This window comes from Myiozetetes cayanensis, unplaced genomic scaffold (genome assembly GCF_022539395.1).
Source record: "Myiozetetes cayanensis isolate MyiCay16 unplaced genomic scaffold, myiCay2020 scf10, whole genome shotgun sequence".
In the NCBI taxonomy this organism is placed as follows: domain Eukaryota; kingdom Metazoa; phylum Chordata; class Aves; order Passeriformes; family Tyrannidae; genus Myiozetetes; species Myiozetetes cayanensis.
Window position 1 is genome coordinate 26572555 of NW_026086605.1, and position 26345 is coordinate 26598899.

General features: G+C 37.5%; 1 long non-coding RNA gene across 3 annotated transcripts in view; it reads right to left on the reverse strand.

The window, feature by feature from the left end:
- Positions 1-321: 321 nt before the first annotated feature.
- LOC126634792 (uncharacterized) overlaps positions 322-26345 on the reverse strand; it is a 30862-nt gene continuing 4838 nt past the window's right edge. Inside the window, exons 2-5 of one of the 3 annotated variants that reach the window (XR_007627435.1) lie at positions 16506-16657; positions 9167-9220; positions 3335-5171; positions 322-796 (exon numbers count right to left, since the gene is read on the reverse strand). This is a non-coding gene — a long non-coding RNA (uncharacterized LOC126634792). The other 2 variants (XR_007627434.1, XR_007627436.1) reach the window with 2 other exon arrangements.

The window sequence follows — 26345 nt, forward strand, 5'->3', positions numbered from 1 at the left end:
AGCTCACCCTTTTCATTTTCTGTGTGGGCCTACCAAGTTCAGTGGTTGGACTATTCACACACTACAAGCTATTACACTCGGTCGCTTTTACCTTGCTTTCATCTTCTTTTCTTTTTCCTTAAAACACGTTTGCCTAAAAGTAGGCCAGCATGATGGATTGATTGTGGACTAAAATACTTCTATATCCTGTGTTCTGGATTTTCCAGCTTAAAAAGTACTCTGAAAAAAAATGTGCTTACACGAAAATGGATGTATTCAATTTATTGGTTTCTATTGTCTTCAGTAGAGCTTATTTTGAAAAAGTAAAAATAGTTCCTGAAACATACAAAAAAATGGTCTTGATTTGCATTCGCAAATTCATTATTTTGGGAGAAGGAAAGAAGGATATTTATAAACAGAAAATACACAAATCTTGATGGTATTGCTATAAAGAAATGGTTACTATCTGTAGGATGAAGTTGACACGGGTGAAATGACATGATATTTTTCAGCTAGAGGAATTATTTGTTTAAGATTCCTTTCTTTTCTGATGATTAAATTCCCATTCTGGTCTCCTGCAAGGCAAGAAAATAAGCTCTTCTCCCTTATCCCTGTATTATTCTTCCATGCACTTTTCCCATCTTTTTACTGCCTCTTGTTGCTGAAACTTGTTGCTACCTTTCTGGAGCATCTCTCTCTCCCAGTGTCTGCACCTTGATCAGGACAGCTCTTAGAACAGGTACTTGACCAGGATTTCTGTGAAGATAATGAATTGTTTTCCACAAGCAGTGTTTCAAATGCAGAGCTTGTCATTTTCCTAGCAGGACGAGAGAATACAGGCAGAGTTAAATTTTCTTGCTCTAAATTCAGTTTGTGCCATTTGTGCAGGGACGAGTTTTTGGTATTTTGACTGAAAAGGTATTAAACTGTTTGTAAACCTTTGCATATTCCCTGTATTGTCCATTGCACACAGCAACCTCCCTGCTGGCTGCTGCCAGAAGCCTCTGCAAGGTGTAGGGAACACAGAATGAACCTTGTCCCTAATGACAGGCTGTGTGTGTCACAAAATGCCACGGCACAGCCAGTGACGTCTGTGCGCTCTCAGGTTAGGAAAAAACACGTTGCTGTTGCTGGTCAGTAATTAAGCAGCCAGTGGCTGAACATGACAAGCAGAAGCCAACTGTGCACTTGTTTTCCTTGTGTTTGTTTGCTGGGGCTTTTTTGATTATGCAACAGTAAATGCAAATTACATCCCCCACAGGCACTTTGGCTCATGTCAGGGGGACCACATTTTCTGTGCTTTTTTTTAATGAGCCTCATATGCCCTTCCTTTTGATTTTTGCCTCTCTTTCCTAATAATGGAGAGAACTACTATGAACCATAATTTACAGCATTCATATTATGTGTCTCCTAAAGAGGTAGCTTTATGAGCGAAAAAGAGAGGGGTTTCCTCCCTCCTATTCCTTCCCTTAAAATGCTTTCTATGTGATCTGGTTGATTTCTCCCCTGATATCACACAGCTTAAGTGACACTGAGAGAGCATGGATTAAAATTGCCAAGTGAGAAAACAGAAACTTAACAAAATAGTCTTAAGTTACTTTGGTCTTGGCTTCTCTTTGGCTCCCAGAATGCCTTTTCTGAATTTGCTGTAAGGAACAAGCACATAAGCTATACTGAGCAACCCATCTACTGGCAGGAACAGTGAAGAATCATAAAATGCCATGTTATTTTTTGGAATCATTTTAGAATGTCCTGTGGTCAAAACACAGAAACAATAAACAAAATTCAAATTCTTTCCATGCCCTACAAAAGGTTTTAAAGGTATTTTTTATTTCATGAAGATGTATTATTGGCTCAGTCTTCACTAATTACTCTGTTAAACTACTAAAATCAATTGATTCAATCTTAATTCCTAAATTTCACATTTACTTGAATAGAATTGGACATTTTTTTCTTTTTCAAGGTCTGCCTCAGTAGGATTCAGTTACATAATATTATGCAGAATTACAGCACTGATATCACCTTGTTTCAAACTTGTTGTTTCTTAAAATTAAAGAAACATTAATAATGCAATGTTGAATTAGGAAAAGCCAACATTTTTAATAGAATTCACTGAGATGATGTGCACTAGTACAGATAGTGCTATACATTTTTGCAGAAAATAAAAAAAGGAAAAAGAAATAGTATTTTTACCCATCAAGGTTGACACCTTGGGCTTCTCCATATACATTCTATTCCTTACAGAACTGCAGCATCATGAAGATAAGTGTTCTTACACCCTTCTGTTGAAACAACTTTGAATATTTTCAAATACAAAACCCCATATCCTTTTTCAATGAAGAACTTATACTAAATAAGAGTATTTCTAAGACAGTGTTTCAGCGTATTTATTGACACTTGCAATGACTATACAGTTTTTTATCTAAAACATTAACGTTTCTTTCTTGGAAGATAAAATATTTATATTTTGGAAACGGAAACCAAATGGAAATCTCTTTGGGCAGAGGTCTGACATTTGCATTTGTGCACAGAATTATTTTCTGAGATATACTGAAAGGTTTTCATTTCATTAGAGATTTTTTGATGGTGTGAACAGTTTTATATTTCTTGGTTTTCATTGTTTTTTTTTTCTATATTGTAGTGGTGCTAAAATGATTTGTTTTTCAGTGACTGCTGAGAAATTATTGTGGAAAATTGTGTAGAGGAAATAATCAAAGATAATTTATGTGTCTTCAGCCAAAATAGTAGAAGATTAAATTGTACTTTTTCAACATAAAATATGAAAATCTAAATCCTTAGATTATTCAATTTTTTGCCTTTTATATTGGATTCCCTAAACACGTAATTGTGCTACAGTCAGGAATGAGTGCCTACTGTATTAGTAGTCCCATCTGATATCAAGGAGAATACAGAATAATAAATTGCTAAGCACAAAGAGAGGCAAGGCAGTGTTACAGTTGGGAAGCTGCAAAAGATACAGCAAAAGAAGAATATGGAAAATACGTAATTTTCAAAAACAACACAAGTGAAATAGCATTTTAATGCTTTGAAAGAACACTGATAATCATCCTGAACCTATAATAGCATTTTCATATCAGATTTTGCAATCTGAACATTTATATATATATATATATATATATAAGGTTAAACCATAGAGTATATCCAGTTCCATCGTAGGAGTTCACCTAATTTAAACATGATATTCCACAGAGAACATGAAACTAAACTCTGGTAAACTACATATAATTTGGTAAATCGTAGAGTAGAACATCAAGGTTAATAAGCCTGTTGCTATTAAAAAAAAAGTTTGCATTCATTAAAGGACAGTATAAGATCCATGTTTTCAGTTACTTACAAATTTGCAAATCTGTAGCAGTTCTTGCTGAAAATATGCCGAGCTGACTGCTTCATGAAAGCCTATTTTATTTCAGCCATAACCCAGTCACTTGAGTCAGCCACTTATTTTTCAGGCCTATCATGGTCCAATCTGTCTAGTGGAGAGAAATGACTTGATGGACAAACACTTTTCAGCAATGTGCTTAGTGTTTCTGTTCATGAAAACTGTAGATAAATAGATCTAAGAACAATTAGAGGGTTCACATGGATCCAATATCTTTGGACTATTTGGTACCATGAGATACAAGACAAAAGAAGGATGTGCATTGTGAATAGGTGGTGATTCTCATTAGGCTTTTAATTTGTGTAATTCGATTAAATATCAGGTCGAGCTAGATGACATCAGGTCAAGGAAAATCCATCATCCAGAGCTAGATAGGAAGTTAGGTCTCAAATTGAACTGTACCTTGGTAAAGTCCAGGAGAGCTCAGTAAAGAGGCAGTACACAACAGTAGACATAATTATGTCCAGAATTTTTTTTTTAAGGAGAGGGAAGGGATTCTAGTTAAGTGGTAACAATAGTCAATACAAAGCCATCCTTACTTTTTTCTTCTTATTGGCACACAACAACCCTGCTGACAGAGGTGAGACTATGTAGAAATTTTCCCAGTTGTCCTGAAAGTTTAAGTTGCTCTCACATCTTTAAGCTGCTTAATCATTCTGTACAAAATTCAGAAATAGGATTTTGAGGAGCATTAGCTACCCAGCTTCTTTTAATTTTTATTGGAATGTGGAAACTTCTGGCTCTTTATAAGGATCACAGAATCACAGCACCTTTAGTTTATTTATAAAGTTCCACTATTGCATTTACCATGTGAATGTTCTTGGCACTGCTGTCCTGTCTATAATGGCACAGGGCATGTCTACTCAGCAGCCAGACCTTAACTGGTTAGCCAGCTCCTGCAGGAGCTCACCACAGGCTGCCAGCTGAAAATTCATGGAGCCTTTCAGGGAGGTTTTCCAGCTCTGCTGACCTGTGTGCCTCTATAGCAGTATTGATCCATACAGGCAGCTAACTTAAAAGGATATGGGTATCTTTACAAGAGGCTTTATAAACAGAAAAACAGGGAGCTGCTTTGCTAGTTGTTATTATATAATCTTGCTAGGTCATGATTAAAGTGCTAACAACATGAGAAGATAGAGGAGACCAGAACATGTTAGGAGTTCAAAGGGCTTTCCTTGGGAGCTTGCAACCTTACTTATCGGACTTGGAAAATACATAGGCTTGTGAAGTCAATCTGAAATCTCTTGCACTGATGCTGCTGATATACCTGGAAAATAATGATGCAGTCAAAAGTACAGCCACAAATCTGTTCACACACTCTGTAGCACTGAGCTATGCTGATATTTTCTCACTTTGCTTTATTTAAAATTCATACACCAGTAAATTGCATAAAACTGACCATTAAAAGTTGCCTTTCTCTTATGACACAGTTCTGCTTTAGGCTGGCAACAAAATCTTTGTGGTTCAGAAAATACTATATGTGAGAGAAAGAAATGGACCTGGTTGGTATAGATATGCTATATTTACCTTCTAAAAACATTTCATTCTAAGTATAGACAAAGATGTCTCTCATATCTGTGTGCCTTTTATTTGTAGTATCAATTTCACTTTACACTTTGCTGTGATAAATTATTTGGCTGTTCTGAATGTGTGATAGTCAAAACTACTCTTCTGTGACTTAAGTTGAATTCCATGTAAGTATCATTGGAAAGCTTCCTTCTTCTTGATATCCATAAGGTTGGAATATGAGTTTGCAGTTACAGTAATTCAGATGTTCCTTTCCTCTTTCATTCTGTTACATGAGGGAAAAAAATATAATTAACATACTTTTAGGCCTGCAACACAATTTTAAAGCTGCTATTAGAAGATACTACTAGAATGCTTGAAATACTTTAAATAGATTAATATATACCTTAGGCCAGACTCTCAAATGGTGTAAAGCTGCCAAACTCTGAAAAGTCAAAAGTTATTCCAAATGTCCTGCCCTTCAAATTTAATCCCAGTCATTTGATCTGTCCTAGAGAAAATTTCATTTTTCACACTCCCATGTGATATGAAAATTGATATTCACAAGGTCCTAAGTGGCAATGAGGATTCTGTGGATTGCACACTTAGCAACATGGAAGTTTAGAAAATAGTTATGCCTCACTAGGCTTCGATATCTGTTTGAAGCGCATTCAGTCTGGGTATGTTCCTAAGGACAGAATGGTGAGCATTCTGGAAAATTAGTAGCAGATCTACTCATATTTCTTTATTTCTTATGTCTATGACATGCCTATCTCCTGTTCATCCTGACTCCAGACAATGCTTTATTTCCTACCTTCTACATACAATCCCTCTCAGAGAGCCCTGTCCTTGCAGAGAACAAGACAGAGTAAACCCAGGCAAGAAGGTAAAATTTACAGCCTGTATGTTCAGAAAAAAAAAGCAGATCTAGAAATTAGAAAAAAAGTTTCAATATTGATTTATTCAGCAGTCTAGAGAAAATTTCGACTATTTAGCAAATTATTGCATCAAATATCAGACGTGGTGTTTTTATTTTCTCTAGAGTAAGTTATTTTAGCAATTTAATAAGAACTATGTGTCATAAAGTCTTTGAGTCAGTACTAAAGAAAGTCCACAGACTATAGGGTCTGGCTTCCCATTGTTATGGACAACAATAAATTATATTGATAATGACTTGCCAGAATTGTTTGTAACTATTTTATGTTCCTGTTTCTTTTGCATTGCATTTTGATACTTGACCTTAGAAAAGAATTTTTTGCTACCACATATTTGCAGTGATGTCCCAGTAGGAAAAAATGGACTGTTTAATGCTCTCTTGTCTTAGTATCAAGCAAACTTCAAATGCATTGTGTGGCTCATCCTTAAAAAAAAGAATAAACTTCTACAGAAGAACTTAGAAATGTGTAGACTTTTAGTCTGTGCATAATGTCATGCTGTTCAAGGATATGCTCCAAATACTCAGGGAACAACTTGTCTCATCTTAAATATGCTTCTTTTTATGAAAGAAAAAAAAATTTGAGGTTAGAGTGCTTTGTAGTATGAAGAATAAGATGTTCTCTCTCATTTTTATCAATTTTTACTATATTTTATACTATATTTTATAAACCCTCCTGTTTTGAAAACATCACCACATACGAAGTGTTGAAATGTATAAGAATATGAATATAAGAATATTAATAATTTTAGCATCCTGTAATTAAATATTTTGCATAACTTAAATAACAAACAATATTTATGACCACATCCTTTGCTTGACCAGTTTCAAATGCTTTAGTGTCATTTGGTGTGGGGGGAGGGGAGGGCAAGTGAAACCATCTCAGCTGTTGCCAGTAAGTATTATAGCTGAAAAAATAAGGGGCAAAAGGTCAGGCTAGAGAGATATCTATAATTCATTTGAAGAAGTTAAAACTCAAATAATAAATCAAAACTTGATTTCTATTTAGCTTTGCTTCAACACTGACAATCATATTTTGGAGAGCTTCGTTTAAAAGTACCATCAAAAAACACTACTATGAAATTGTGAAAATAAGTGTACTTATAATATGGAGGGTTTCCTTCCACTTTTTTGGCTTATTACCTATTAAATTGACAGAAAAGAACAATTACTGCCAGGAAACAACAGGTTTTTGAAGCTTGTTGCCAATCTCAACACGATACATGAATCACTCCTTTTCTCCAGCTGTCACATTTTATTAGCTATTTCAATTCACTTTGCTTGCACGAGGTCTTTTTACCTTGTAGTTTTGACACAGTTCTTCTATTTTAAAATTGCACTAAACTAGAACTTGTAGTAACTGGGAACACTTGAAAGACAAGATGTTACCTGGAAAATGTGATGCTGATTTATAATTGCCACAGGTTACAAGAATGGATTTTGGTGTTTTCAAAATACGCCTCCCACTTTGCAATGGGAATTTCAGTTCACATGAAACTAAAGTAAAAGCACAGGAAATGACAAGGAGGCAGTTAAAAGGGCATTTTTAATAGTCTTGTGTGTGCCAGGAGTTCACTTCTGTGTCACATTCTTTATGAGCAGCGAAGGTATTGAAGAGGTGTTGGTTGGGACAAGACATTTAATTGTCTGGATGGTACCTTCACTCACCTCCAGTGTAGTGCACTTCAATTCACCTAAATGAGAATAATGCATACCTTATCTTCCAGGCACGCTGCATTTAGACTTTTCTATTTGGACTACAAAACCTGTGCCACTTCAAGGGATGTTCACATTGCTAGGATACTTTGTTCTCCTTTACACATAAGCAGGGAGAGTCTGGGTGCAAAATATCATGTCAGATAATATGGTAAGGATGGTAACGGGTGATGGGACCTCTGTGACCATAAAAACACCAGTGTTGCCAGAGAAATGAGTATTTATTTTTGTCAACTGCTGAGCAAAAGATTTTCCAGGCTTTCTGAAAAAATTTAATCTTTCCCTAGGAAGCTTTTTGTACGTGTGTATGCTCATATTAAGCAGAAAAGTCTGACTCACAAGAGTGATGGAAAAAAATCCATGTATATTTCTAGATTTTAATTGCAAGATAAGCAGTTTTGTGTGGATGCAAAACATACACACTGTGGGATTATAATCCATAATTAGGGCTCCTGTAAAAGAAATGCCCGTACACTAATGACATTTGCATGAAGTGGGTATGTGGACCTAGAAATGTATGCACTAAAACAACAGTAGGTGGGGCTCTATCATTTATTCAATAACCAACTTATTTGCTTTTCTGAGATGAATTAAATACTTCTTCTGTGGAGGACTCAAGGTGTAGTCATGGATACATTACAGAGCCAACTAAGCTGCTGGGTTATCTAACATTTTGCACCCTGACCATCCACCCACACTCTCCAGTCTTGTGCGGCTGCTATCTGCCCTTTTCTTATTTCCCACTGGGGAGGAAAGCAAGAAAAACAGCCTTCAAAAAGTTGTTTCTGACTTTCTCTGCTTTATCAGTTTATAAATATTCTTGAATACTTCTTACTATGAAGTATGAAACTTTGCAGACAAAAGAAATTAGTATTTTCATCTCCTTAAAAATATTAAATGCCTCAGAAAACACCAACTAGCTTGTAATGGCTGCTTATTGTCATTAAGGTGAAAGCAGCAGTCCTTTGGCCATTCCATGGCATCTTTTCTATGGAAAAGCAGTTCTTTCCTTCCTAGTAGCAACAGGCTTTCCAGGAAGAAGCCTGTTCCTTCCCATGCCCCCTCCTTGGCTTATTCTCTTTTTGTCTTTTTTACTAGGAATAATTTTCCCTAGCCTGTTCCCAAGATCTGCATCTTGTTTACAAGAAATACAAAGCAGTACAAAATTCAGCATTTTTCAAGAAGAGGCTCCAAAGCCTCCAACATTTGACAGATCTCAGATCTTTCTTTACTCTTCACAGAGCTGTAAAAGTAATGTTCTTTGGGGGAAAGGACTTGGTGAAGAGATGCTTCCAATGGCTTTTTAATCTTTTAAAGGTAATCTACATTGACAAGGGGCTACTGCTGCCCTTACATATATTTGCAAGCTATTTCTTGATCAAATTGTTGAAAGGGTGTAGATTTATCCCTCCAGAAAGTTTTGTCCAGGCCCTCACTGATGTATCTGTATGGAAATTCACACCTGTGCTCTGGAGGTGGGATTTCACAATTCTTACAATGGATATTTGCTTTCTCTGACACAAATGACCAAATGTTTCACCTTGAGACAACTACACAAGTGCCCATGGAAAGATCAGTCTTCATGCACAGGTATTCACAAAGGGAACTGCAGGAATAGTTAGAGTGCTCACCAAAAGAAGCACAGGTATGAGGCCACATATGGGAATAGAATACTCCATTCCTTCCTGTTAAAGGAAAAAAGTAGATTTTAAATTATTGCACTCCTGAAAGAGAGGGTACACAGGGTACTGTGTATCAGCCATTCACCAAAAGTGATAAATGTGTATTACTGCAAGTGTCTTTCTATATGTCTGTAACTACATCAGATGACATCGCTTCGACTGCGCTTTGGCTAAAAATATGGCTTTACATCTAAAGTTCCATCTGTGTTGTTGTAACGTAATTCAGCTGCAGAAAGTGAACTCCTGCTTGGCTGACTCCCTGTATCTTCCTACTGAGAAATATCAAGGAGAGTGAAGCAGAGAGCAGTTTTATCCATATATGAAATATGCTTCTATAATGTCCTAATCTGGAAATCATTTTTGTTGAACAAGGGAAAAAGCCAAAAAATGAGGGGGAAGAAAATCTAATAAATAAAAAATTGTGCTCATGAGGCCCAATTCAATATTTCTCTTTAACATGTCATCCAGCATTTCAATCTGGGTAGAAAAAAGCAATTCCATTTTAAGGAAGCTTTCAAAAATTTGGATGCCTTCCAATTTGAAACAAATGCTCAAATCTTAACATTTTCTACTGTGTCCAATTAGAATTGTAGGGCAAGCTTGTCTGGGAGGCTGTACTTGAACACAGAAATGAACAGGCTAGAAATTCCAGGCTCCAAAAATACCTACGTAGCTGTGAGTGAGGTGGCTCAGAGCAGCTGGCCCTACGAATAGGAACAAACAAAACCCTGCTGCCTGCTGGTGTGTCTGGTCTAAGTTCTGTTAGCTCCAGCTGACCCTGTGAGTGATCACTGTTGAATCTAACAGCCACAAGACAGTCTCAGCTAGTAAGTAGTTCTAAATCTTGTCTTGATCTTCCCAGATTTCTGTGTGAATATGTGGATTCCAGTATGGGGTATCCTGATTTTTCTTTCAGGTGAATTGTCAGTTCATGTCAGAAAACAAACATGTAAATGCCTGTGGTTGCCTCAGTCTTGTAAGATTTTTGCAGCATTTTGTCTATCTGAGATGCTTTACTGGTTTTTATCATAATTAGTAACACAATTACATTATGTTTTGGAAGCACTGGCTATAAAACATATGAAAGACTGCTTGAAAAAAAATTAGACCAGTAAAGGACTTCTTTCAATTAATGTTTTAGGGTCTTAGATGGATTCAGAAAACATTATTCTCTTATTTCTGTTGGGTGCAAATTTTCTGGTAGATGCTGTCACTGCATGTATGTGTTAGGTGAGATTAACAGTTGTAACTTCTACGGGAAGGTGATGTGTAATATGGCAATTGGTATTTGTGAAAAGCTATTGGGCTACTTGAAGACCTGCATACATATGATGTGTGATCATATTCCTTACAGAGATATAAATGGGATAATTTGTTCCTATTTCCTAAGTTTGTTATTGATGATCCTTTCTAAGAACCACAAGTGTTCTTCATTCACAATTTACATTTCCCTTTGAGAACTTTTTGTGTAACTCTTGGATACTAAATCTTTATTAAGCTGTATCATTTTTCAAGCTCTTTTTTTTTTCCTCCTTTCTTGGATGATATGCCAATACCTAATTACCATTGCTACTCTGATGTGTTTCAAGCTGTGGGCTTTTTATTCTTACATACAGCAGGTGAAAACACCCACATTGTATAAAAACTCTCACTTTCTCCTACATTTAGATAATAATAATGTCATCAAAGCAGAAATTAGTGACTAGAACATTTAAGGGTGAATCCTGCCCTGATGAAATCATATTGAAATTACGTTCACTTTCTTATACCTCATCCTCCTGAAAAAAGAAAATTACACGTGGATTTAGTCTATTGCTGTCCTTTCTATGACAGAGCAAGAATAGTATTTAAGGTGCTCCCAAACTCCTTGCCAAGACCTATTACAATCTTGAAAAGAAGCATAGCAAGTGCAAAGGGAAAAAAACCCCAAACCACTGAACAAATCTTAGTTTTCTACAAAACTGGGGAGAGAGGTTCTGAGAATCTTATGAAATGCAGTTACATATTTTACTAACTGCAGTAATGTTACTCTGATTCATAGAGTGACTGGAAAGCAGTCTCTTACAAAAGGTTCTAATACTGTTCTAGTAAATAAACTCTCAATAATTATTCATGTCAGAGAAAAGCCCGAAGGTCTAGCCAAGACAGATAACTGACTGTGCAGTAGAAGTTTGTGTGCAATACAGTGTCACCTTGAGGTTTTCATGACCTGTGCTAACAAAATGAAAAGTCACAGAAACAGAAGATCATTAAGTCCAACCATTAGCACTGCTGAGTCCACCACTAAGCCACGTACTTAAGCACCACATCTACTCTTTTAATTAGGTCTTTTAAATACCTCCAGGATTGGTGACTCCATCACTTCCCTGGGCAGCCTGTTCCAATGCCTGACCACGCTTTCACTCTAGAAATTTTTTCTAATCTCCAATCTAAACATCCCCTGGCATGACTTGAGGCCATTTCCTCTTGCCCTGTCACTTGTTATCTGGGAGAAGAGGCTCAACCTCCTGTCAGGGAGTTGCAGAGACTGGTAAGGTCCCTTCTAAGCTTCCTTTTCTCCAGGCTAAACAACCCCAGCTCCCTCACCTGTTCCTCACACAACTTGTGCTACAGACCCTTCCCCAGCTTCGTTATCCTCCTCTGGACGTGCTCCAGCACCTCAATGTCCTTCTTGTAGCGAGGGGCCCAAAGCTGAACACAGCATTTGAGATGTGGCCTCACCAGTGGCGGGTACAAGGGGACGATCCCTGCCCTGGTCCTGCTGGGCACACAATTGCGGGTACAGGCCAAGAGCAGTGAAGGCACTTGCCCTTTTTGTTATGTAGTGAGGTCTGAGGGACATCAAGAGCTTTCACATAGGAAATGTGGAAGCTATCAGAGAAAGAACTCAACTTTAAACTGAATTCTGCAATAATTCTGCCAGTGGTTTAAGCTCTGTAGAGGACACCAAGTCTTGGGTTGGATTGTGCATTGGTCCTGGCCATGTGAACAAAGTTTCCTGGAGACAGAAAACCTCAAGTCAAAAGCTGGGAAACGACTGATACAGAACCACTGTAAGGAAACTATTAGCAGTCCTGGAATTAAAGGGTCTTGACAAAGAATGAAATTATACTGTATTCAAACTAGCATAAAAGTCTTCCTATAGGATTAAATTTACTTTCAGGTTTTAATTCAAAGTAGATGAAACTTTCATTTTCTTCAGGACAAGTAGTGATTTTTCCAGGTTACCCTTTTTGTTTGTTCATTGTCTGAGATTAGGTCACTTCTTGAATTTTAGACTTTCTGTTAAAAGCCTGTAATAGGAGTAGGAGTGGCACTGGAGGGAGAAGAAGGTTATTTCTGCGTGGAACATCTCAGGGATGTGCAATTACAGACACACACAATGATCAGGTCAAAGCTGATCAAACAGCAACAGACAATTTTACATTTCTACCATCTATTGCAAAATGGTTAAACAAACCCTATGAAAGATTCTTGGTTGGGCTGAATTCACCAAGTGTCCCAGAAAGCAGTTAGTGTTCTGTAGCACGTGCTGCAGGCCAAACACTTACAAACCAACCAAGGAGACAGGAAAGGGAAAGTGGAAAAGAGAGGGAGAGGAAGGAAAACAGTAAATGCCTTCTGAAGAGTCTGAGTCTCTGCCAAACAAATGCCTTCAGTGTTTAGATGCAACCTGCCAGATAGGTATTTGACACTATGAAAATGTGTTGGCAGTGTACAAGAAGTAACATTACAGATCTGATACTGCAAAACCTGGAGGAAAAGTTATCTTTGCATTCCATAGCACTCTGACACAACTTGCACACTGACAGCAGAACTGTACTTGGCTTCACCTCTTGAAAATGCCCACCTTGCTGATGAGTCAAACAGGGAAACTCCATTAGCTGCTGCTGTGCACAACGTGGGATGAAGCCACATGTAATGACGTGCTCCTGAAACCACACAATCCATGCCCTTTCCGTATTTCGGTCTCTGTCTGCACAGGGCTAAACCTCTGACAACTGAAGGGACTGTTAATGGGCTCAACCGATCACTCTGCCCCAGGCTCATTATTTGGGCTTGTTGTGCTAGAGCTGTAGTGTTGGCCACAAGGTTCATGAGCTGTTTGCTCAGGGCAGGGAGGCCTTACCCCTGATTCTGTGGGAGCACTGAAAGCTCTGCCTGGGTGAATAGTATAGCAATGTTTTCCAGATTATTACAACAGCGTTCGACTTGGGCACTACGATTACAAGTACAAGACAAAATTCTACTTGTCTGAGAGGACAAAAGGTTACAAGCAGAAAGATAATTTTGTCTTTCTGTACAGAAGGCACATATGATGTACAGTTAGATGACTTTTGGGACTGCTCTGTCAAACATGTCTTCTTAGTGTGTTAAAACAACATGAGCACAAGCAATTTAAGAATAAATGGGTAGCGTTGGCTAAAATCTAGACAGCTTGGATACAGCTGCTCAGGATGATATGGATCTATGTGTTTGTGGCTGCATAATGGATCTGTAAATTATGCACTGTCCCACAGTGGCAGACTGTACATCAATACTTTAACATTTATTTCCTGATATAAAGCTATAGTTTACAGCCTGTCAGGATGATATGTTAACAATTTAAGTACAGAGACCTCATACAGCAAGGCAATTAGGTAAATTAAGTACATAAGCTTGAGTTTAACTCTAAGCCTGGGACCAATTACATTGAAATCAAGAAAACTGTTTCCGTGTTACATTCTAGTCACTGCCCAGCCTTGGAATTACTCCACAAATAGCACTGCAGTAACACTGTCTATGCCTGTGACAGGACCTTCTGATGTGAAGCCCACCAAAGCTTCTTAAGTAATATGTATTATTTGGTTGTGTTGTTTCACAAAGAAACAGGACTCTCATTTACCACCATCATTAGAGGTTTTTTAAGTATGAGGTTAAACAAAAAGATGTTATTAATTATAAATTTAGCAACACAGTGTGAAAAGTAAACTATAAAAGAATAGGAAACTCAAATAAAATCTGTCATCAACTTCTTGTCCTACCTATACCTTTTTATTTTAAACTATCTGTCTACTGTGCAAGCGAAAAGGTCAATTTTGTAGTATCAGCTACTGTTTTTCAGAGCATTCTTCTATTATTATGTTGCCTTCATTTGTTTTCTATTGATTGCTAGTCCTCTGTAAAACCTCCCTCTGCTGAACTGGGGGGTCTCAGTTTGCTGTATAGTTGAGCTGTATAGACATATTTACATCATGTTCTATGGACATATTAATAGAACACTTGTGATCTTTAATGAGGAGGATTCCCATGTCATCTGTTCAAAGGATCATTAAAATCCTGATTATTTTCTGCAAATTTACTTTTTCTGTTAAGAAAAAGTCGGTTGAACTGCATTCATAAACCAATGAGGTAATATTTTAAAAATTATTCATTGTAAAATTTATTCTTGTCCTCAAAATGTCACAGTTTTATTTGCCTTTTGTTTTAGTACCATTCCTTAGAGCACACCTGATGTACTTGTCAACAGTACTGCTTTTAGGGTTAGTATGTCATACAAACACTGTAGGAATACTGATTTAACTCAGTGTCTGCTGAAGGCTGAGATATGATTGACTAGATATGGTCAATGTGGTTCCAACACCATCATATTTATAGGAAAGAAATACCACTTTATATACCAGATGGTGAGAGAATGTTACAGGTTTGAGGGTTTTTTTTAAAATCCATTACCCATGGCAAAATGCAATAGTTCCATAAACTTACTTCCACCTTTCCTTAAAACACACTATGCACTCTACAGTGCTACTGGAAACCTGAGTTTTCTACCAGTTGAACAGATACCAAAATGTTAATTTTTCAGACTTACTTGCCTTGAGCTACACAGGTAGTATGAGTGGATCATAAGCATCCAAGTAGCAGCTGTGTTTCTCAAACAGAGCTTGTCAAAAAAAGGTATGACTATTGGAAAGGACTTAAGGTGCTTTTCAGCTGCATCTCGTTTAAAGCTATTGAAGTGTTAAAACCCTGGAGTCTTTTATTACTGTCAGGAATTATTAATAAGTGAAGATAAAGGTATATGAACAAAGCACTGTAAATAATAACTGTAGTCTACAAACTAGGAAATACCTAAGACTGAAGAAACTGCTTTACAGCATATAAGAAATTCAAAAGTGATGAAAGAGATTACTTGTCTCATCATCTCACCCACTCCTATATAGACTGGCTGTGCCTAACCTAATCCATTATCCTGTCATCACTGGCATATAACAATAGAATATAATTTTTGTATTAAAAGCCAGAAATTTAAACTTAAGAGGAAACAAAACAAGCATGCATATTGAAATATCTGCCAATAGCTAAATTTGTGATCTGCTCCTCAGGAAACATACACTGTAATTTAGTTTTAGAAAAATGGCACTTGGCTTTAAGTAATGGGTTAGAACTAAGCTAATTCCTAATATGATACTACTTATCTGTAAAATATATCCAAAATTACTATCCAATGTATGTCCATTGTTAGTAGAATCTAACTGAAAGTTTAAAAGTTACAACTTCTAGTATGTGAAGTGGTCAATTTTGTTTTCTTATGGACAATTTTGATTTGGTCATGACTAGAATCTTGAGATACTTCATTCTGAGTGTACAGCCTTAGAGATCTGTGCTGTCCTCCAGATATTTGTATTCAACTCTGTGAGAGAATATGTTAGGAAAAAGCTATCTGGAACTGTAGAAATATATCCATACGTAATTCACTATCTCAGTGCTTTCATGTGCACCTTTTCAGTCACTCAGCATCCCTTTGATGAATTCCATAGAACTAACCAAGTAAAGAAAAAACTATATAAATATATTGGAGAAAGGTTTTTGGTCTCTACATGTTCATTTTTTGGGATCTAATTGAAATTGATTTTGCTGCTGTTGTTTTTTAATGCTACCCTACATTAAGACTGCTTTTTGCTATGATTATTTCATAGTTTTGAATCAGGGATAATATGACGTGCCTGGCAGTTAGACACCGTATTTTTTTGGTCGTAAGTACTTAGATTTTCTGAGAGAGCCTAACTTGCTTTATCTACATTTAAAAAATTGGTATGGTGGAGACATCACTCAGTTTGATCTGATAAGTTGTGGGGTGTCATGTCCTAACACTCCACTAAGCTGTAATCATTATTTGTATGCAAAGCATTGCAATTAGAGCAATTTTCTTTGCTGATGATTCTGAACTTAAGAGAAAAACAGACTGGAATAAAAATGCAAGTTCTTTACACCTTAGTATATTATACATTATTTGAATATAAAAACTCACCTTCGTAGCTTCAGAAGAATGGGAGATTGCAATTTCTCCTGCTCTCATATTAAAAATATGTTCCTTTTTTTTTTTCCCCCTTGTTTTTCTGGTTGGTTTTGGTTCCCATCTACCTTGGCCATAATTGTATCTTCTAAATATTTCTCAAGATTCTAGGAGAGAAGAGGAATCTACATTTAAAACTGAGCATTCTAAGTCTCTTGTTATTTTATAAAAAGAGTAAGCATGGCCACTTGTGAACTAATAGGTAATTCAGATTGTGTAGGCATGGAAACATTTGGCTCTTACAGTAAATCTTTTATCTCATTTACTTGACTAAATTGCAAACTTCACAGAAGTCTGATAATAAGAATAACGAATATTCTATATTAATAAGAAAGTTCTCTTTTATTCAATAGACTCAGTATGAAATGTGAGTCTAAATGACTTCACTGCCATAGGTCGCATTTTTGAACAATGATTTCAAAAATATGTTCTTCAGAATTTTCCTGTTTAGAATTAGGAGGGATTTTTGGTTAGTTTTGTTTATTTGTTTGTGTAGGTTTTTACATACAAAGTACAAACAGTGATTGCCAAACTAAAAATGTTATTGTAATAAGAAAAATAGGACAAGAGGAATATATTTCATCAAGTGGTGAACCTCCTTATCCGATTGTCTTTTAATGAAGAAAATAATTTCTAATTAAAAATGGTTTCGATTCAGTAAGTATAGGCATGGAATGTCATAGGGAAGTAACTCCCCAGGCCATCACTCAAAGAAGTACTCTGGTTAGGCAGGGAATATCTCTGCTGGCTTTATGAGGGTAGTCTTACACCACATATCCTGAACAGTTTCCTGAACAGTTTCGTCACTATTTATAAAACTTATTCTTCATATATTTGAAATGGATAGGTAATGTCAGCTGCTGAACAGCACCAGCCTCAGAGGTAAACCTTGCCTGGTGCAGGGCACTGCTGCACCACCCTGGTCTCGTGACAAGGAACACATTTGTGTTGGTTTCGTTCTGCAAGACAGCAAGTAAAATGTAATAGCAATAACATCATATGTGCAGTACAAGTCTGTCTTACAATATCACTCTTTTGGCTTAGTACATCTTGCTTCAGAACTTTGTGAGCTGTAGTATGCAGTGAAAATTTGCTGTCTGCTCTAACAGACAAGTAATCTCAACAGTTTCACGTTTAAACTCGAGTCAGTTCTCAGTTGCTCTCTGAAGATAGTAAGAAAATCATGTTCCTGTTGAAATGCAGAGAAGCTCTGCTATTGACCACAGCTGGGACTGGATTTCACCCTATGATTCTGTCAAGTTTTTGACATTTATATGCCATCCTCACTTCTTGAATCTTAAGATTGCAACTAAAATGTAGCGATGTTTAAAAGGAAGGAATGTGTTTCTCCATTTGCATAACTTTAATGATTGAACTGATTAAGCTTAACATTTCCTTCTAAGTTCCCACTTTAGCTGGCATTGCTAGCATTGAAATTGCATATATCTCAAAAGTAACGTATTTTTAGAAAGTTTTATGTGATAGGAAATGGCGTCTTAAGATGAAAAGTGCTTTTCATCTTAGCAGTAATTTTTATCTCACTTGTATGTAAGCAGTGTGCTGTGGCACTGTGTGTAGCTATATGTACATGTTTGCCTGCCTGATTTTTTTCTAACTCAATCAAAAGAAGCTTTTAGGATGAACAAGTAGGAAATGAAGCAAGGACCAGAGGCAAGACACACTTCTGTGCATTACCTTCTAAGAATTAATGGTGAGACCATTACAAGGGAAGTAATTAAAATGGTATCTCTACTTTATCAAAAGGATGCTTAATCATTAAAAGCTCCCTCAGCTCAGGTAGTCAGACAGACAGCTGTCACATAGACAGCTCAGTATTTAATGACAGTTTGTGCAAAACCAGTGAATGAAGACAGTAACTCTGAAGGATGGATTTACAACAACCAGTATATCCCTGTGTTCATGAGATGCAATAGGTTTTCTGAGACCAAAGGTTAGAGATTTTCTGTCCTTTCTATCCACGTCTATGTATACTTTTGAATTTATATATGCAGCATATTTATTTTTTAGGGGAAATTTTCTATTAAAAAGCTGTTTGTCACAGGCTGCTAGAGGACATTTTCTTGCAGATGGCAGTACAGCTTGTCTTGTTGCACAGCGGGGCTGAGAAATGGAGGCTGAATTTGAGGACTGTTTAGAACACCTGATTCTAGGGCATATCCTCAAGAGTGCAGGAGTAATGAAATCTGTAAGCGGATCCTTCCCTGCCTTCGGAGGGTGGGTGGAAACATCTACTTTACATCTTGACTTTTAAAGTGATAGAAATTCAATTAAACCTTTCTTTCAAGCATCTAAATTTGTGAAAGTTAGGTTTATAAAAAAATCATGCAATTACTGGCGATTTTAATGGAAGCAGATGATATGGAACTTCTTTGACACAGATGCTTTGTATAAGATGTCCAAAAAATGAAAATGAAGATTTAAAAAACTCTGGTTTGAACAATGTTTTGCTGCACTGTGGATATTGTTATTTTGTACTACACTCTTGTATAGAAATACAGGAAGTGAAGACATAGCAGTAGAGAGTAGCTTATGAAGAGACCTTGGGGACACTCACGATTCCCTGACCAGAGGTTTGGATGATCTGGAAGCTACAAATTTTGAAATCTTAATTGCTGACCTCTGAGTTCTGAGTACAGATTTACCATTCTGCTGAGCCTGATTCTCTGATTATAGAGAGGTTGACTGACTGGAGAGGTTTCTTCTTAAAATAGGTTCAGTTTCCCAAAAGAGATGAAGGGAAATGTGAAAGGCTGTGTAGAACAAATGAATAGCTGAGCAGTGTATGAAGTCTAGCCGCTTTGGTGGCTTACCCTTTGATTACCCTTTTTAAATAGAAATCTCATTTAGCACAGAAAAGATACACATAAATTCTGGTCCTGCTTTGTGTTTGGGAGCTTACATGATTTTGTTCTCAAAAAACCCATTTTATAGCTGTCTTGTTTAGGGATTCCTCCATGCAGCCCAGCTGATGGGGAGAGATGGGCTTCAATTTCTGACTGCCAGAATCGCCTGGTGGGTCCTCGATGTGTCATTTGATCTTAAAATATGATTCAATAAAGTGGCTCTGTATTATGTTTCTTCTAAACCCAGGAAGCACATGTGTACTTGTACACAAAACTGTGAATCTGCTTAGCAGCTGATTGGTGTCTGCTTTGGTACCAAATGGGACAAAGCCACAGAGCTTTGTTCCACCATATTCTGTTTAATCCAGAGTTTCAACACCTTCCTTCTCAAATATATATCTACATTTACACACATATACACAGTTATATACATAAATACACATTTATAAAAGCTTTGCCACTCTTCCTTTAGGTCTGCTCTGATAGCAACATTAAAAATCTAATTTTGTAGGGAAATAAAGAATTTGAAATGAAAGACTTGTGTGACTGAAAACTTGTTTTCCTTAGCCAACTAGCTCAGCTGGTCTGGAAAAAAAAATAAGAAAGAAAAACCAACAGAAACACAAGAGAAAACAAACCCTTTCCATAAACCTTTTATTTCTTTGTTTAGCATGCTTACCACTATTAAAACATCAGAGTATACAAGGTATGTTGTTATTGGTATAATATTACTTATTAAATATTAAATCCCTGATTATTGAGCCGTAGAGAATAACTACCATGGCAAAGGCTGTGCATCGATATAGTCACAGTACACACAAAGAAACAGAGTACTATGATTCAGAATTATTGGGATTTTAGATCACCTAATTCATCTCTAGTTTTCCATTAGATAATTATATGTTAACACCTACAGTGTTAGTAAGTGGAAGCATAGACTTGTACATTGGCATTTAATTAGTCTAAGGTTGAATAATCCTCATAATCCTCATTTTTAAATAAAAGTCTCCTATTTTTAAAAGTCTGCAGTTGGACTGTTGATAATTCCATAGGTTTTAAAAACCTAAAGTTTTCAGAGTACATTCTTAATTTTTTGCCTTTTTTTAATCACAGCTATAAACCCAGATATTTATCAATTAACTTTCCATCTGTTGTTCTCTTGAAATATTTATTCATCAGCTATCTTGCTCTAGGCCTTGTTTTACTTCTTATTGTCCTACCCTAGTGTCTCTCCATTTGCAGTTAAATTGAAATCATAGAATGGTTTGTGTTGGAAGGGACGTTGAAACGTCATCTATCCAACACCCCTGCAGTGAGCAGGGACATCTTCAGCTAGACCAGGTTGCTCAGGGATCCATCCAGCCTGACCCAGAATATTTCCAGGGATGGGACAGTCACTACCTCTCTGGTCAATCTTTTCCAGTGCCTCACTGCCCTCACTGTAAAAAATTCCTTCCTTTTATCTAGTCTAAATCTACTCTCTTTTAGTTTAAAACCATTACCCTTTGTTCTATTGGAACAGGCCTTCCAAAAAATCTGTCCCCATCTTTCTTATAAGCCTCCTTTAAGTACTGAAAGGCTTCAATAAGGTCTTCCTGGAGCCTTCTCCAGATGGAACAACCTGAAATCTCTCAGCCTTTCCTCACAGGAGAGATGCTCCAGCCCTCTGATCACCTTCTTCTCTGGACCCATTCCAACAGCTCTGTGTTCTTCTTAAGTTGGGGGTCCCAGAACTGGATGCAACACTCCAGGTGGGGTCTCATGAGAGCACAGTAGAGGGGCAGAATCCCTCCCTTGACCTCCCTTGACCTCCTCTCTCTTCATCCTTCTTTTGATGGGATTGGCTCTCTGAGCTGCAAGCACACATTGCCGGGTCACGTCCAGTCTCTAATCCACGAGCACCTCCAAGTCCTTCTAGGCAGGGCTGCTCTCAATCCCTTCATCCAACAGCCTGTATTGACACTGGGGGTTGCCCTGACCCAGGTGGAGGACGTTGCACTTGGTCTTGTTAAACCTTGTAAGGTTCACATGGGCCCACTTCTTGAGTTTGTCCAGGTCCATCTGGATGGCATCCCATCCTTCAGGAGTGTCAACCGCATCTCTCAGCTTGGTGTTGTCTGCAAACTTGCTGAGGGTGCACTTGATCCCACAATATCATTGATGAAGACCAAACTGGTCCAAATATAGACCCTGAGGGGCACCACTTGTCACCCATCTCCATCTGGACATTGAGCTGTTAACTACTTACCCCCTGGATGTGACAGTCCAATCAGTTCCTCAGCTACCATAGAGTCCACCCATCAAATGCATGATGCTGTGGGAGGCTGTGTCAAAGGCCTTACAAATGTCCAGACAGACAACATCTGCAACTCTTCCTTTGTCCACTGATTGCCACTTGGTTGCAGAAGCGATAGGATTGGCCAGGCAGGACAGGCCAGGCAGGTGAAGCCATGCTGGCTGTCCCAAATCACCTCCCTGTTCTCCATGCGCCTTCGCACAGCTTCTAGGAGGATCTGTTCCACAATCTTCCCAGGCACAGAGGTGAGGCTGACAGGGTGGCAGCTCCACAGATCCCTCTTTCTACCCATTTTAAAAATGGGTGCAGTGTTTTCATTTTTGCAGTCAGGAACTTCACCTGACTGCCATGATTTTTCAAATATCGTGGAGAGTGGCTTGGCAACCACATCAGCCAACTCTCTCAGGACTCTGGGGTTCATCTCTTCAGGTCCCATAGACTTATACACGTATATATAAGTCATACATAAATACATACATAAATGCACAACAGTAATAAAACCAGGATTCTCATCTCCTTTATTTTTCATAACTCTTTATGCTGGTTGAAGCTAGTTATAGAAAAGTTTCTCATAGCTACATTGGGGCACTAAGCAAAAAGTTTATTCTGACTCCTGTGTTGAAGGAAAAAAAACCATGTTTTTTCTTCATAGTTGAAATCCATGAAGAGTAGAAGTGCTTGGAAAATTTGAATGATTTCATGGATGTCTCAAAGCCTTAAAGATGAAAGATCCAGCTTTTCTTCCCGATTAAGCTATGGGAATTATGAGATCCTGTGGGCTTTTTCTACTTCAGAGGGTCATTCAAATATAACTGTAAGGCTGGATGCCACAAAATTATTTCCATGAAGTTCGATAGAATGAACTCCCTTTGTTTTATGTCAAAGGACAAGGAGGTTGCTCCTCTTGGCTTGTTTTTCCTGTAGCTGTTCTGGACACTCAGGGAGCTTTGAAGAGGTACCTTATAAGCTGCAGAACCTCCTAAGCTGTAGGAGCCTGACATCCAAAATATAATTCTCCCAGGCAATTGCCTTACATTTGATACCAATTAGGTCATATCAGGAATAAATGCTACTCAACTTATGCATTGGGAAATGGAAATCTGGCCTCTGTGAGATGGATCATATCCTAGAACATTTGGGACCAGATCCTGTCAGCTATGAGAGAAGCAGCCTGTTACAGCAGGGAAGGTGTTGAGTCAGCATTGTTCAACCTTGCTACCTTTTGGAAAAAATCAAGGCTAAAAACATGAATATCCAAACTTGTTACATATGCCTTGAATGTCAGTGGCTGACTCTGACATTTTGAATACAAGCAGCACTGTTTCAGGATGAACTCACACAAGCTGAACATGACCATGAATAACTCCTAAAAACTGCCCAAACAAAACACTGATAATAGAGCAATGAAAAGCACCATTACAGAGCTTTACCAAAATGAAATTAAGGAACTCACAACAACAAAGTAGTAAGGAAACAATTCTGAATATAAGGAAATTGTGATAAAAGAATTTATCCAAGACATAAAAGCAAATCCATAGCTGAACAGGTGTACTTGAGCCTGGCATCTTGTCTATACTACAATAAAACATTCTGGTAAAAATAAATTTCTGTATGAGTGCTAATACCATGAAGAAAATAATAGTTCCAACTTCATATTTCTAGGATCTCCACTAAATCTATTGACCTTAGCAATTTCTATTGACTCCTTTTCTATGTGTTAAAATCAGCAGCAATATTTGGCTTGATCAGTGATATATTTGGTAATTTTTGGCAGAGAAGCCAGTCCTTTTGGATATAATTTAACTGCTGGGACCAATGAGCAAGTTTTAATAAATCCCTTCTCCCTATTAACTCTGGATTTCATGAGAGTGTTAAATTTATTTTAAGTTCTACTTTCCCCATTGCTATTTTATTCCTCTCTCCAGTATAGATTTCTGATGCTTCTATAGCCCTGCTTTGTTTTTGATCACTGTAATAGCTTTACAAAATAATTGAAATTTATATAAATATGTCTCTTTTTTATGTAACAGCTATGATTAATGTGCTGTTTATCCAAAGACTGTGACAGAAGATAATTTTATTTACCATCAAAACTAATCATGACTGAAAAAAAATTCAGTATTAATAAATAATTGTATTTTTAAATAAGGCAAGGATTTAAGGTTTAGTTCAAAGTTATCTGAAGGTGCACTATTTGCCCTGTCTTGCTACCCTTGCAGATTTACCATTTCAACCTGCAACTGAAATAGTCAAAACTAATGCTAAGAGCCTCATGCTCTTCCTAAATTTGACAGTAGCTGTTATTTTGGGTTAATTTCCAGGGGAAACTCAGAAAGAATATGTTGGACTCTTCAGACCTATTGATGGAGGAGTTTTCAAGGTCGTAGCTCTGCAGGAGAGCTGGAGCAGCCATCACCTGGAAGCTGCTGGCACAGATCCCTGCCCATCCCTGGGATTATTGGGCAGAGGAGGACCCAGACAAGCACCCTCCTTTATCTCAGGTACATTTTAATTGTTTATAACTTCCCCTCTTAGCCCCTTTGGTAGCACATGGAAATCAATGCAGAAACAAACTAGTTTGTTTGTCACCTCTCTGCAAAGACTAAAGCTCTTACAATGGACAGCAGAACTAAAAGTATTTAAATCTTTAATCATTATTCCTTGCAATAGACTGCTAAAAGTGTGAGTTTTTCCAAAATGTATCTAGTCTCATGGCATGTGACAATATCCACCAAACAACACTTAGCAGCAGTGTTGTCTGCACTGGGCAGAGGTTACATGGGAGAGCAAACAATTTTGAACCGAAAAAGGGAAGGTTCTAAAGTCTGAAATAATAGTATAAATTCCCTTTTTGCCTAAGCGGGATCAGGCGTGCTTACTGGGATGGAAAAAGTGTAGATTTTCAGGAAAAACTTTGAAAGTGAGTCAAAATAGTAAATAATTTTATCTTTCTGGGGTTTTAAAAGTAATTTTAACAGTCTGTTGATGACTGATTGCTTCCCCAATTGCTGTTGTCATCATTTTGTCATAAATCTTGGAAAGATTTGGATTTGGATTTAGGGCTTAGTCCAAGATAATGTGCAGTATACTGAGAGATTTCTGCTGACTTCTTCACGCTTTGGAGCAAGCCCTTTTGATGGCATTTTCATGTTTGCTTTCAAACATTTCTTCCTCTGGTATCCTAATTTATGTTCCTGATAAAAATCTCAGGGGTTACAAAGGCTTGAAGACTAATATAATAATTTCTGTTATGTTGCAGGGGCTTCAGTATGTTACAATGGTATTGTTAAGACTAGTCACTATATTTCTCAGCCTGAAATCACTATTGTGTTCTTCAGGGACTGATACACCACCAGTAAAATCAGAATTAAAAAAATACTTTGATTTTACTCTTGCCCAACAGAATTTATCCTACTGAAATCCTTGGAATTTATGGTCAGCTAAAAGTAGAGAATATTGAAAATTTGGTTTGATAAAAAGTGAGTCAGAACTTTAGGATTTCAGTTATATGGTAATAAATTCCTCCAAGGAAAATATTTAGTTTACTAATATTTCATTAAACATGTTTTGTAGGATTTGGGGTATGGGATTTTTTGCTAATATCATGTCATATTTCATTTCATCATTATAAACAACGTGAAGATAAATATTTGAATTGTATATATTCACTGGTGCACATTCAAGTGTGATTCTAAATATTTAGTGGCAGCCTTGGCACTTGCAGATAGGCTATTCGTGAGGGCCACTGACTGTTGAGGAGGAATCAGCACACTTGCACTGTGTGAAAGGGTAGGTGTATTTTATCCAATTAATTTAGTCAAGGGATTGTTATTCAGAGTTTATATTGCAGTGAGAGGCTCTTCTCCTTAACCCAAAATTAATCGTCACTCATCTTACACCTGCCTGAGACTGACACAGTGCTGACTGGCAGCTTGGTAACGCCTCAAGTGGCTGCCCTGCTCTTGAACTTGGCTGTGCATTTCTCACCTGTTGCACCTCGTGCTGTTCCCCCGGGGCACCAGGAGTGCTCAGGGTATCCTGAGTAAAAACACAAAGAGGAATACCTGGGGTGCTACATTAGGCACAGGTACGTAGCCCAAGTCTCTCGACAATGTGTTAGCTGAATAAAGCTTAGTCTGTCTTGAGTAATAGCTATTTTTGCAGTCAGAGTGGGAAAGACTACTTTCATTCTGAGTACTGGTTAATGGGATCAGTGGAATGCTATTTATGCGTTTCACATGGAAGAAGGAATAGAGTTACATGCTGACCTCAGACAAAAAGCAGGGTTTTCCCTGACTGTGAGCCGACCATTAGAGATGCGCCTGTTGTAGCTAAGCTGGGGATGAAAGCTAAGAGGAAGAATTAAGTAAAGAATATTCAAATGCCCTAGTTTGGGAAACAGCATAGCACCTATTTACATAACCAGCCCCAATTCCAGCATCCTTTGTTCGGGAAATTCTGTTTGCCACATCCAATTGCTGAACTACCAGAACACAGCAGGTGAGGTGGGTGCTAAAGCACCTCAAAGAGAGACTGCTTGTGCTGCCAGCAGCTGATCACACCATACAGCAAAGTAACTGCTGAGGTTTTGTTACTCTTAGCTTCAGATAATATTTACATAAATTAACAAGGAAT